The 14,691-nt window shown below is 35.0% G+C and overlaps 1 pseudogene; it reads left to right on the top strand.

Annotated features, from left to right (window-relative positions):
- Positions 1-14,691, top strand: part of LOC143386122 (coiled-coil domain-containing protein 102B-like) — a 186,312-nt pseudogene that overhangs the window by 30,026 nt on the left and 141,595 nt on the right.

Raw genomic sequence — 14,691 nt, 5'->3', positions numbered from 1 at the left:
TAATCAACAGGAAACTCAAGGATCATAGCTTAAATCAATAAAGGTAATCTTTCTCTTCTGACAAAGGAACTGGAGGTATGCATTCTAGGCTTTAAGCAGCATCTCAGTCATGAAATGTCTCTCTTCATCTGTCTTGTTCTCAACTTACATGTTATGAGAGGGACTTCACCTTGCTTTTCCAAACCATATCCTAGTTCAGGAAGGAAGAAAGCAGAGCAGTGAGAACTTTTCATATTGATGCTCTCTTCTGAGCAGAGGTTACCTGCCTGTCTTGAGAGTAGGGAAGAGTCCCCCGGGAGGAGATCATTAGGGAAGAAGGAGACTAATCATGGTTTGTCCTCTGGGGTTGCGATAAGGATTTCTGCACACAGAGAAGAATAGAGTCTTCATTCAACTTCCACGAATTGGGTTTAGTTAGCAGGAGCAAAGGAGACTAGTGTGTAATTTAGTAGACAACAAATATTCCAGTTTTTTAATTTTGTGATGGACAATGTTGCAATTACAAATGCATGAATTCTTCTATGATTTTGGTTATACAGGGAGAGAAAGTATGCAATATTGAAAAGATGCTTTGTTTTTCAATTTGTTTTCTCAGTATAGGGCATGATCTAACAATGACAATGGAAATTCAAATGTGTAATTATGTCCTTTCCTAGGCCTTGAAAGACAAATATGAACCTAGATTCCATTCATCGATTAATTGAGGAAACTCAAATCTTCCAGATGCAACAGTCGTCGATCAAGCCACGCTGTGACAAGGAAGCTCCCAGCCCCTGCCCTAGGGACGCCTGTGGTTCCTGCTTGCCCCCTTGTGGGCCACCCTCTCCTGCAGCCTGTGATTTCAGGGCTCAAGCCTTCAACACCAACAAATGGGATATTTGTGAGGAACTCCGCCGGCGGGAACTTGAGGAAGTCAAGGCCAGGGCGGCTCAGATGGAAAAGACCATGCGCTGGTGGTCAGACTGCACTGCCAACTGGAGAGAAAAATGGAGTAAAGTTCGAGCCGAGAGGAACAGTGCCAGGGAGGAAGGAAGACAACTCAGAATAGAACTGGAGATGGCCATGAAGGAGCTGAGCGCACTGAAAAAGAAGCAAAGTCTGTCACTTCAAAAGGAGGTGACAGAAGCCACAGTAACCCAGGGCCTGGAGCTTCCTGGCTTTGAAGGGTCTCACCACGGGAAAGACCAGCTTCAAATTAGTTCACCAATGTGTGGCTCCGTTGGTTTGGAGAAAAGACAACTTGTTGAGGAGGAGGACACAAAGAGTAAGGTAAGAAAAAATCCGCTCAGGAATCCAGCCAGACATTGCTGCACTTTCAACATTGTTCAGACCCCTGGGGCAAAGGGACAGGAAAAAACCCAGCAGCACCTCTCCCTGGGCCAGCAGGGCCACAATCTGGGTGGGCCACGCGACACTGATTTACTCTTCCACAGTTCTAGGGGAGAGAAGTCCAAGACTAAGGTGTCTGCAGGATCCTCGTCTCCTGAGGCCTCTCTCCTTGGCTTGTAGGGTCTTCTCCCTGTGTCTTCACCTCATCTCTTCTCTGTGTCCAGATTTCCTCTTCCTACAGGGACAGCATCACTAATTCCTCTCGAATGCCCCCTTTTAACTTGATCACTGCTTGAAAGACCTATCTCCAAATACAGCCCTGCTCTGAGCTATCAGGGATGGGTATGGAGTTTTCAGGAACACGATTTATCATATTGTGACTTTACTAACATACAGCAAAAAAAAAAAAAATGGTGCAGCATTTACAAAATGTGAACAGAAAATATTTGGAGAGATTTCTCTCCATTCACCCTAAGTGTGTCAATAATAATACATTATTAGAGGAGATTGTTGCTTAAGGCTTTAGACTAGCCTGGCTACTTGGAAAAAGATAACTTTGGGCAAATATAAAGAATACATCCCATGATTCATACTTGGAGTTTTCTAGAGTTGTTTGCATCTTGAGATTTATGGGAATTCTGCATAAAATAAAGTTTCTAAAAAAAATGTGTTTTAGTAGTTCATACATTCATTTATCAATAATCTCCTCCCCCTTTTTATGACATGGTAAGTGCTTAGGGACATACTTAGGGAAATTTTAGAAACTCATGAAAGCTTGGTCCATAAAATCATATTGTTACCCCATCTATGAAATTCCATCTCTAAAAACCTGCTAGTCAACATCTTGCAGCTTTAGAATTTATCTAAAATCTTAAGTTTTTTATACTGTTTGCAATTTATGTTAGATATAGTCTAGATCCAATTGCAAATGAAGAATTTCAACAGACTGAAGTAACATGATTACTTCTACTGGTTTGGTCTTCTAATTGCTTTTGCTTACCTTGACAATGAAGGCTGCTAGTACCTTTATATACATCTTCCTAGGAATGGGAAATGTTCTCCAAATTCAATTGTGTTAATATACAAATTTGGAAATAGAGATTGGCTACAGGAATGCAGTCAATATAATGTGCCATAAATCCACAAAATACTTCTTTATTATTAGAAGTCACTAGATTGTATTTGAGAAAATGGAAGATTTTCTGTACACATATTATGCTAGGAAATTCTTAAATTCTTGCACTTTCATTTGGAATATTTTGTGTCATTAGTGTCAAGAACAAATAATACATAGATGTATTTATTCAAAGTTTTATTTTGGAAAAAATACACAAAATGCCTTGTGATTGCAAGAAAATAAATGTTTTCTGTTGAAGAAATTTCACTGGTTTCTTTACTTTGACAAGTTTCACTGCTAGCTCTGGACACATAAGAAGAAAACCTGTGAACATAGAACTTAGGTGAACACTGTATTTAACCAATGATTTTTTTTCTTAGACCTTAAAAATGAAGTACAGAACTCATTTTATTGTTTTTAAAGTATTGTAAATAATTGCAATATTAATTATGAAGACAATTAAGACATGAATAATACTAGGTAACTTTTTAAAATACATAGTATTTTAAAAAGAAAATAGTATAAATCAAGTATCATTGAAATTTTAATTGCACTTAGCTTTCTTCTATTTAAATCTCATAAGTCAGGTCAAATTTAAATTATAAACAAATGTCCACAACTTGAGTTCAATGGAGTTTTGGAATTATTACACAGGATTTTTGATTCAGTGTGCTGTCCTGGTAATTGATGTCCATGTTTATTAAAATGTCTCAATTTCTATGTGAGATATGACTAGTAAACTAAAATTAAACAAACATGCCTATTAAAACATTCAGGACCTTCCTGAAAATTCTTTCTATCCCATCCTTCAAAAAAATGTTTTTAAAAAATCAGTTTTTTTTTTTTTTTACTTTGAAACTTTTAAGGACCTTGTGACAAAATAAATTTTAAAAAAGAATTAATCAGTTTATTAAAAACTCTGCATCTATTCAAATTTACCCAGGTTTATTTTTAGTTGTGATTAGGAAAAGAAGACAAACTGCAAGTTAAAGCAGACCCCTGGAGAAATTGTTTTATAATAATGTTAGAATACAGAAAGAAATGTTTGAAGAAGAATGTGATTTTGTTGGGTCACACAATATGACCTTTAGGGAATGATAATGAAATGCAAATATAGACTTGATGTTTATCACACCATTTATTTTCCTTTGAGAATGTTTTCCTTATGAGTTTTCTCCTGAATGTAAAATATTCAACACGATAATTGGATTATGTTTTCCTTTTCTCAGGAAGAAGGTGTGGTTCTTGATTCATTAAGATTAAATGATGAGATGAAACCAAATCCAGATTGCACTGATTTGTTCAGGAAGGGTGGTTTTGGAAGCTGTGCCCTGAAGCCTGGGCTGAGACTGCCTGCAGGGAACCTGTCCCCTGAGAATGCAGTGACTAGAGTCTCAGCCTGGCAGCTGCCTTTGGAAGACTTCCAAGAAATCCGTGGAAGGAGAGAGAGTAAGTGCTCATCTTTGTCTCCCTGAACAGAGTTCCTTCAGTCTGATAAGCTGGTCATTTGATGATGCATTTGACCTACGTGTAGACACAAGTTGTAAGATCTATGCCCAACATGTGTGAGGCCCTGAGTTCAATCCCCAGGGATTGGAAAAAAAAAAAGTGTACGATTTGAAAATTTGAGCTACACACACACACACACACACACACACACACACACACACACTTTTAATTTTGAAAGTAACTCATAACTTGTTAATCCTTACCATTCTTTTAAGATGACTTTTACCATTAACATGTTATCATCTCTCATTAGGCTAATGATAATTGTATTTGGGTTTTTAATGTAGACTTTCAAAATACTGTGTATTCTCTATGTTTTATAGCTTTATTAGACTTTAGTGAGTCAACAAAGATGAATAAATGTTAATATTATTAATGGACAAATCAGTTTTATGACTCATTAATCACAGAAAGGAACCCTTACATGCTGTCCAAGGTGAAATAGAGGAGGCACACGGGACTTGAGACTAGGTGACCTGGACCTCCTTCCTCCCTGGTTCTGACATATTCTAGCCAGAGATATTGGGCTACTGTTTCCCTTAAGGACACAAGGTGGCGCTACTATGCTGCTGCTATCCTTTAATAACATATGTTCCTAATCCTGTTTGTTTTGTTTTGTTGATATTGGGGATTGAACTCAGGGGCCCTCAACCATTGAGCAATATTCCAAGCCCAATCTTGTATTTTATTACAGACAGAGTCTCACTGAGTTGGTTAGGCCCTTATGGTTGCTGAGGCGGGCTTTGAACTGATGGTCCTCCTGCCTCAGCCTCCCGAACTGCAGGGATTACATATGTTCACCAAAATCCTGGTTCTTAAAGCAACGCCTCCATGTACTCTATCCATGCATCATAAGCATGGCTGGACAGCCCATCTCTCACACATGGTTTTGGCTGGGAGGGCCCCTGGCAATGGGAGGAGTGTGGATTATTTCATGATCTGGGCAGGTAGGAGGCAGTCATGTGGGAGACACCTTTGTCCTGTCTTCTTCTTCATGGCACCCTTGTGAGGATTACACACAAATGGTGTCTGGGAAAGAGGCCAAAATGTGAAATACTAGATATGGAATATGTTGTGTGTGTGTGTTACCTTCACTATTAGCTTAAAAGTATTAGCATAATGTGGATGGAATTTTTTGATGCATTTTAAAATATACCTACCAAATCTGAAAGTAATTATTTCTCCATCTCCTTAGTTAAAAGACTCTAAATGGATAGAGCTAGAAAAAGAATAGCGATGTACACACACCCATAGATGATAAGTATATATTATATACTTCTATATATGTCACATATTTAAATAATTATATAATATCAATTTTTATAGATGATGTAAGTGTGTAATATATTATAGATTTGATATCTGTTTTGTATTGACTCAAATAGTAATAAGCACATGCACAAGCTTTTCAAATGTACTGCAGCTGTTTATCTGCCATTCCTTCTCCATCAGCCTGAAGTGTCTCACTATTCACTCTCCATTTTTCAAGCAATACTAATTCCTTTTTGCAGATTTTTTTATCCGTGCTTCACAACATTTATAGATTGTGTTAAATTGTCATCTGTATACTAATGTATACTTATTATTCTACCATCAAGTATAAATTCCTAATAGAGGAAAAAAAAAACATTAGTAGAAAAAAGAATGCAACTGAGTACGATTTACACTTGTACACATGTTAAAATCTCATCTGGCCCTTGAAGTCTCAGTGAAATTGGAGCCTATTAGTTTTTATTTCTTGAAAGATTTAGCTCTCTGTAGTCACATACTTCTCTCAAATCTGCCACAGTGTAATAGGAACGGTGTTCTGCATTTCTGCAGATAGAACCTTTTCTATTCTAGGTTGTCGGATTTAATGGTATTCATATGCTACCTTTATGCGTCCAGTCATACACATACACAAAACATATTTCTGACTTCCTTGTACTGAATTGTCAATCCCCAGAGGAAGCAAACTCTCAGTTCTCAGCTACTTAAGCATGTAAACCTAGATATGCCAAAGAATGAAGCAGGGTGGGGGTCTGACTCGGCTCTGGCTCTGTCTTTCCACTGCCTCTTAGAAACAATTCCACGGGGGTCATGAGTCCTGGTGTGTGTGTCTGTCAATCAGCATTTGCATGGAACCCACAGGAGGCCACTGCAGTCTTTATACCACAAGAGAATGTTCCCAGGGATATAGTATCGCTAGGATTCTCTCTAATCTTACAACCCTTTCCTGGAATGTCAATGAGTGGGTAGTTTCAGTAAAGAAGCTATGAATATAATTTTTTCTGTGTTTCCATCTAGTCTCTTGACTAGAACACAGGAACCAGCTACAGAAATACAGGGAATCATTTTACCCATGTATGTCCCTCTCTAGAACCTCTCATCAAGTCCACTAAAATTATTATACTGTTCATATTCAGAACACTGTTTAATTTTATGAACAACTTCCCAACATAGAAACCTGATGTTCTTACAGACCTAGGTGGACTTAAACATTAAGAGAGCAGAGTTTTGGCACTACCAAATCCTCTGTAAAGGAGGCCATGAGGTAAACTACTTTGATGAAATGTCGAAGCATATGAATCAGTCTTCCACTTCAACTATGCAGAGCACTCTGTCCCTTATAAATGCTTGCTTTGTGTCATTTAAGCTGAACTTCAGTTCATCCTATTTTAGTTCCTTAATCCTTAAAAGTAGCATGCTTATATTTTGCTTTGCTTCATTAAGTGTTGAAAATTTTTGATAATAAAATGAGATTTAAAGTACCATAGATAAAGTGTAGTGAGTTAAAAAGCTTTAAAGATATATTTATATATGTGTATATATATATATACACACACATATGTATACATATATATAAATATATATATAAATATATAATATATATTTAGAAAGATAAATATGACATTTCTATTTCCTATATATATGTACATCTATTATTCAACACAATGTGAAAAGTAATATATATTGAATATATTGGCTGCTAGATACAAAACTAATATCAGGAGAGTGTTCAGGCAGCAGTCAGGGAGAGCTGTAGGCAGTGCGGTCTTCTTGGATGGGTTCTGTGGCATGACAGTGCACTTGTCCCTGATTGCTTTACCTCCAAGCCTTGCTGTCTGAGTTAATGTGCTTAATTAAATTTCTTATCTAATTAAATAAATTATACATGGCTTTGTTGGCAACTTAAGAACACCCATTGATAAAAATGTAATTATAAGTAGCTGGGAATGTGATCACAAAATAACATCTTTGTTGCTTTTGAAAGTATATTTGTAGTAACTTTTATTGTTAGCAGTTAAATACTAACTCTAAATTTTAGACGGTTATAAAAATAAATACATTTGTGTTTTTCATGCCCAATTATTTTTATTTGGCAAAAATATTTTGAAACTAATGACTTACTAGGAAATACTGATTAGACATTTTTTCAATGCAATTTTCCACAGTGCAAAATTATTAGTATTTATTCCCAGATATTAATGTTTCAAGACTTCACTTCCAAGAAATGTTTTGAATAGGTCTTCCTGTACAAATATCTAAACTTAATCTTCAACTACTATGAGATCATGATAGATAATAATGTATTAAAAATCAGACATAGGGACTGGGGATGTGGCTCAAGCAGTAATGTGCTCGCCTGGCATGCGCGGGGCACTGGGTTTGATCCTCAACACCACATAAAAATAAAATAAAGATGTTGTGTCCACCGAAAACTAAAAATAATATTAAAAAATTCTCTCTCTCTTAAAAAATATTTTTAAAAATCAGACATAAAAGTAATTGTAGCATTTTATTAAAGTAATTTTAGCATTTTATTAAAGTAATTTTAGCATTTTACCTTTTAGAACCTATACATTTCATATATATCAATCTGATTTTTAAAATTCATAACATCAAATAAAAGATAATCTATTTTTGTTGAGTCTTATGTTTTTAATTTTGTTTTTTTTTAAATAATGTGTACATGAAATATGTAATATTTTTTAAAGTAGATGTGGGATTTTTTTTCTTTGCTTCTTATAGTTCAAGTAGCATCACCCTGGCATTCATTTCAATTGTACATTTAACTATAGAATGAATCATTTTTGAAAATCCCTCTGAAATGGAATAAATTGATTAGGATAAAATATTAAGGACTTGTAGAGTGCCCTCTGCTGCATAAATGTGGATGTGCAATATCCTCAATGCTTGCACTAAGCCACACATTTTTTAAAAAATGGGGCCACACTAAAAATATTTAAGCACCACATGTTCATTTAATGATTTTTTTGTGAATTACTTGCCTCCTCGTGTACATGATCAAAGTGTAATGTTTTACTTATTACAAGTATTTGACTTTTTAAGGAAACTGATATATTGGATGTTTATTTAAGATGTATACTTACAAAGAAAAATAGTACTATACTGGATGTTTATTTAAGATGTATACTTACAGAGAAAAAATAGTACTATATTTGAAATGTTACTAATTTGCTTTATATAGAAAACAAGTCATTATTAACTTTAATTTACTTTGGCCTGATTATATTCTGTTTAATTCATGAATTGGCTTTGGATATTTAGTCTAGGTCTAGATATAATATCTTTATATCTCATGTGACTGAAAGTATATGTGAAATAATATAATTATTTATATTACAAATCCTCCAGCTAGTATTTGAACCATCCTTACCTAATCAGAGAAAGTCCAGAGAGAGAGAAAGAGACAGAAAGACAGAAAGAGAGAGAGATGATCTTCTTCAACTAGGTAAAAAACCCTGAAAGAAAAACAACTCCAATAATTTTGATAAAACTTAATATTAAGCAACGTGGGTCAACATTCATTCTGCAGTGATCAAATAACATTTTGTTAATGCACATTATTTTGCCCAAAAAGTTTAACTCAATTTGAATTATTAAATTATCATTTGATTTAAATGCATTGTCAAAAGCTGACACTTGATTTCTGAATATATAGGGTTTTGAATTTGTGATTTAAATATCTAGAATTTATCAATTTTTCAAGTATAATTTTCTTAGCATTCTGTTTTTCAAATAACAAAATTAGTTTTAGGCAAAATATCAAAGCATATTCCATTACACAAATGTAGTTAACTAAAATTTTTGATTCATTTTTTAGTCATTTTACATTTTGTCTGCCATTTAAGTTTTTCAAATATTGACAATATTCCAAGTTTCTATTCATTCAAACCTAATAAATCAAAAATTTAAATTTTATGATGATTATCTTGAATGTCCCAACAAAGTTTCAAGCTTAGAACTACAATTTTTAGACTATTCAACTTAAATTCAAAGTGCTAGTCAATACCTGAAAACTTTTAATATTCTAATATGCATTATCATCCCAAATTTAAAGTTTCCATGTGCCCAATAGGTATTGTATTTCCTAAAGTATTTCAATGATTTGTAGACATACTTTCTAACTCAACACAAAATAATATATTTGGTGATCTGAAAATTATTTCTGTACTTATTTTCTTCTCAACATCCCAAACACAGTCACTAATTTGGACAGAAATAAATCTTGGTAAAAAGCTTGGGTGTTAGCTGGCTGGGTTTGCTCATCAGAAATTGGAGCTGAGGCTATTAATCGGAAGCATAGATATTCATGGGCACAGTTTTGAAACCTAGACTTCTACACTGAACTTTTTAATTTGGTAATTTTGTTTAATGTATTTACTGTGATAATAGGATTGCAAATCAAAATCCTTATAAAAATTATGGTGGATTTTTTTCAACCTGAGTCCTTTGTAGTTAAACTAAGCTGTAAATAAGTCTTTTATATCCTTGTATGGCTTGATTCATGCAAATGCAATTATATAACTCTTTAATGGCTCTTTATACATTTGATTGGATTAAACTAATATATTTATAGCCTGACACTATTTGAATTATTCTTACAGCATTGCTACAAGGAAAATTCATATTTCCTACAGATAGGTAAATGATGCTCAATTTTGATTCCACATGCATTTTCTAGCTTTATAAATACATTTCAAGATCTTCCTAATAGCACTTATCATTACTAAAATAAATCTGTATGTGCTTATTAATTATAATTACAATAAGGCTGTAACTATCAAACACAAATATCTCAGTGTTATGTAACACTCAGAATTTATTTAGCTAGAGCTGAGCATGTGCGGTCTTCACTAGTTTTTTGCTGTTTCACATCTAATATCCCTTGTCTGAGCTTAGAGTTGAGGAATGAGGAAATCAACTCCATCATGAAACGAGGAAAAAGAAGGAGGATGTTTGAACAGAAATCTAATATCTCAGACAGGCGAGGACAGGCCAGCTGTAAAGATCAACCTATGCTAATGACAATCACACATAAATTAATTATTTTCAGTGACTCACTCTAGTGGACATTGTGGGCAAGGAAAAAAATATCAAAGGCTTAGGTGTTAAAAAACCAGATTTTATCCTACTTCTGTTTCTATTTCTACAAATGGAACATTAATCTAAATTATTTCCAGTAGTTTAAATAGAGATCACACTGAAATTGCTTTGTTGAAACTAAATTGCAAATAATAAAAATATTTTCGATCCCCAATAAGTGACTAATTTTTAAACTTAGATGAGCTTCTTGGTGTTCTGTGTCATCTCAGAGGATGCTTCCTTCATATATGGTTACAAGAGGAAGATGTGTCAAAATGAAATTAGAAACATGTATGTCCTTCTGTGGGTGGAAGTCATGGCAATCTGAGGAACTGATAGAAATGCACGGCAGCAAGCAGAAGGGCAGTGTTGGCAAAGCCGAGTTTACTTTGTTTGATCTACAGTAAAGCTAATTGCCAGAATAACAAATTCAACCAAGTTTTAGTCAATATTTATACATTTTATACATTGAAAGCACATTTTCTCTCATAATGGCCATTAACAAGTATCAAAGATTAGGAGGAAAGAAAACACAAAAATTGATACATTCCTAAAATCTTTTTCAAAATATGTCTGTTTCACTTTCTTTTACTTCTTAAATGTTTTAGGATGCGTGTTGCTCTGGAAAAGAAGGTAGAACGCCTGGAGTCAGCTCTGTCCCTGTGGAAATGGAAGTATGAGGAGCTAAAGGCCTCCAAGGAGGCCAATGTGCAAGAGGTACATCAAGATTCAGAGGATTGTGTGTCTCTGGGGTCTCTCTTTTGTGATGGGAGACTATGACTAGAGATGATGAGTTTTGTTGCACTTTAATGCAGATTCATTCGTTTCCTAAACTTTGTACAGATTTTGATGGCATATAGCAGTTTGCGGTTTGGTCTTGGGACTTATATTTAGGTCTAATGATGTGATGGTATTGAGGTTGGTATCTCTCGGCAACCTTGGAGGGTTGCTCTACTGACAAGGGATATTAACAGGAGAATGGTCTGGAGTATTTGGGGGTAGCTAGGGACTTGATAGCACTATATAACGCCTCAGAACATTGACCTATACATATTTAGTAAACTACACATAAACAGCGTCGTGATGCTTGGGAGGAAAGGTATTAGAAGGGAAAGGAAGAAGTCACTAAAGAGAATGAGAGTAAACAGGTAGAATTCAAGGAAAGGTGAATAAGGAAATTGAAAAGAAGTGAAAAGACAAAAGAAAAAAATAGAAAAGAAAAAAATTTAAATAATAAAAAATGTTTAAAAATTTTAAAAATAAAAATTAAAAAAAAATTTTAAAATGCAGTCTTAGAGTTGGATTAACTTCTCTTCCAGTAGGTGGAGCTGTGCCCACCAGGCCAAGCTTCTCCTCTCAATACGCAGGAAGCAATCACTGTGAAGCGGCTCCTCCTCCCGCACTGGGCGGCTCTCCAATCCTGAGTGTCTAGGGCCTTTTCTTGTGTCTAGTCACTTCCCCACTTTTCCTCCAGCCAGGCCCTGCTCACTGGTGACCTCACCACAATACTGGATACAGGCCAGGTCTGCTGCTCCCGGGAGCCCTATTTTCTTGAACAACTGAGAGAGAGAAGGGAAATTGCATAGTAATGGAAGGAGACCCTCACTGTTATCCAAAATTACATATAAGAGGAAGTGAGGGGAAAGGGAAAAAAAAACAAGAGAGGGAAATGAATTACAGTAGATGGGGCAGAGAGAGAAGATGGGAGGGGAGGGGAGGGGACGGGGGATAGTAGAGGATAGGAAGGGCAGCAGAATACAACAGACACTAGTATGGCAGTATGTAAAAAAGTGGATGTGGAACCAATGTGAATCTGCAATATGTATACGGGGTAAAAATGGGAGTGCATAATCTGCTTGAATCAAATGTATGAAATATGATATGTCAAGAGCTTTGTAATGTTTTGAACAACTAATAATAAAAAAAGACAGAAAAAAATAAATCCAAAAAGAAAAAAGAAAAAAAAAAACATTCAGAGGAGAGAGAGCAGCAGGTTGCCTGTCTCGGAGTGGGTAACGCAGTGAACCCAGGGCAGAAGGCATGGCAGAGAGGAGAAGGTGGATAAAAGATTGAAATTCCTCTAAAGAAAACTATTTGAAACCACGTGTCAGTAGCAGACTTAGTCACACCCTGGCTGTAAGAGTCTTGTTCTGAATGGCACACTGTGCTGCAGTTTTATGTTAGTATTTCTGTTTCTTAGAACCCTCTATTGTATATATTTGAGATGTACATAGAGACGGTGAGATGGTTCTTGATCAACATGACAGTTGGTACCACTATAGACTCCTGGGAATGGTCTGCTCACGATGTATTTCCTACCATCCATCATAAACAACTAACTGCTCATATTCTTTAGTGAAGCAGTCTGAAATATCAATTTATCCCTAGTGGATTTAGGTTCTGTTCATGGTGGCATTATAATTATTTATGATCAACCATTTTTCTTTCTAAAAAAAATTTTTGTTTGTAGATGAACACAGTACCTTTATTTTATTTATTTATTTTTATGTGGTACTGAGAATAGAAAATAGTGCCTCACACATGCTAGGCAAGCGCTCTATCACTGAGCTACAACCCTAGCCGCCCCCCCCCCATTACCTTTTTACATTTCTTTTGATTTATTGACTGTAGAATATTGTCATTGACCCTCTCATTTGAATGGTTTATTAATATCTAGTATTCAAAGACATGAAAAGAATGAAATCCTGCCATTTGCAACAATGTGGGTGGAACTGGAGATCATTGTGTTAAGTGGAATAAGTCAGGCGCAGAAAGACATCCTCTGCGCAACCTCACTCCAAAGTGAATATTAGAATACAGATGTCATACAAGTTGTGAGTAGAAAGGTGGTGACCACAGGCTGGAGCCAGGGAAAAAGGAGGCCTAGTAGAGGTCAAGCAGTGTGGGGTGACTGAGATGGGACTAAGAGGTTTGAGCTTGGTGTTTCACAGTAGGGTAAATATAGCAATGGTAATGTGTTTCAAAAATCTGGAAGAAAATACTTTCAATGTTTTGCCATAAAGAACTGGTAAATATTTGAGGAGATAGGTGTGTTAAATACGATGTACATACTACAATGTATTCAATACACAATGTATTCATGTATTGAAACAACACACAGTGTCTCATAGACACATATACAATTTTTAAGTTTTAGGTATCAGTTAAAAATAAATTTAATAAAACAAAAAGAAAGTTGGGCACGGTGGTACACACCTGTAATCCCAGCAACCTGGGAGGCTGAGTCAGGAGGATCGCAAGTTCAGAGACAGCCTCAGAACTTAGCAAGGGCCTAAGGAACTTAGCAAGACCCTGTGTCAATAAAATAAAATAAAATAAAATAAAATGAAAAGAGCTGGGGATGTTGCTCAGTGTTAAAGTGCCTCTGGGTTCAATCATTTACTCTACCCCCCAAAACAATTAAAAAGGAAAGTAATTGTACATAATTCTGTGTTCATTGTATCAGTTAGTGTTCGGGAAAGAAAAATGAGCAAATCAAAGGAAAGAAAATAGTGAGCAAGAATCCTGACAACTAAATCCTTTCAAGTAGGTTAACATTTAGCAGGTGCATGTGAAATATGCAGATATTGTGTACATGTACACACACTTACATGGATATATGAACTGGTGATATTTATATATGAACAAGTACCTAACTGAACCTGGAGACTCTGGGTACAAACATTTGCAATTAATCACTTTACTTTTACTGGAAGAATAGTTTACAATATGAAAATCATGTTATTCTTAAATATGTGCATATGCTATATATGCTAAAGGATTCTAAATTTGACTAAGAAAACTAATATGTGAGATAAAATTGTTCTGAAATCCAATTTTCAAAAAGGCCACATGCATGTACTATCTCTTGCCACTAGTGTGCAGTGCAGACTTGATAATGTCACTGAGTTTCATAAGCCTTTTTATTCAAGAAATTTAACAGTAACATTGCAACTGGTTGGGGAAGAAGTCATGGTTTCAATTCATTTATAAAGCAATATGTATATTTTTAAATGTTTGATATTTTATATTCAAAGATGATTTTTGGTAGCAAGTCTGGTAATGTTCACTCTAAACAAATCAACAAAAATAGTTAGGTGAAAAAAATAAAACAAATATACAATTATAAAATATAAATTGTTGCTTCTTTGTTTGATGTCCATACAGAATTACATATTTATACACATGTGATGCTTTTACAATATATAATAGTGGTATGGTCTTCAGAATAGAAGAAGAAAGCTCAACAAATGAATAAAGAATTTTTATTATAGATGAAGAAAATTTATAGACATAAATGGTTTGTTCTATTTATATGGGATTGATAAAAATCTCTTTTCACTTCCTGACAAGTAACTCATGTTATT

The sequence above is a fragment of the Callospermophilus lateralis genome, unplaced genomic scaffold (assembly GCF_048772815.1).
Source record: "Callospermophilus lateralis isolate mCalLat2 unplaced genomic scaffold, mCalLat2.hap1 Scaffold_113, whole genome shotgun sequence".
Lineage (NCBI taxonomy): Eukaryota > Metazoa > Chordata > Mammalia > Rodentia > Sciuridae > Callospermophilus > Callospermophilus lateralis.
This window is presented reverse-complemented; position numbering and strand designations above follow the sequence as displayed.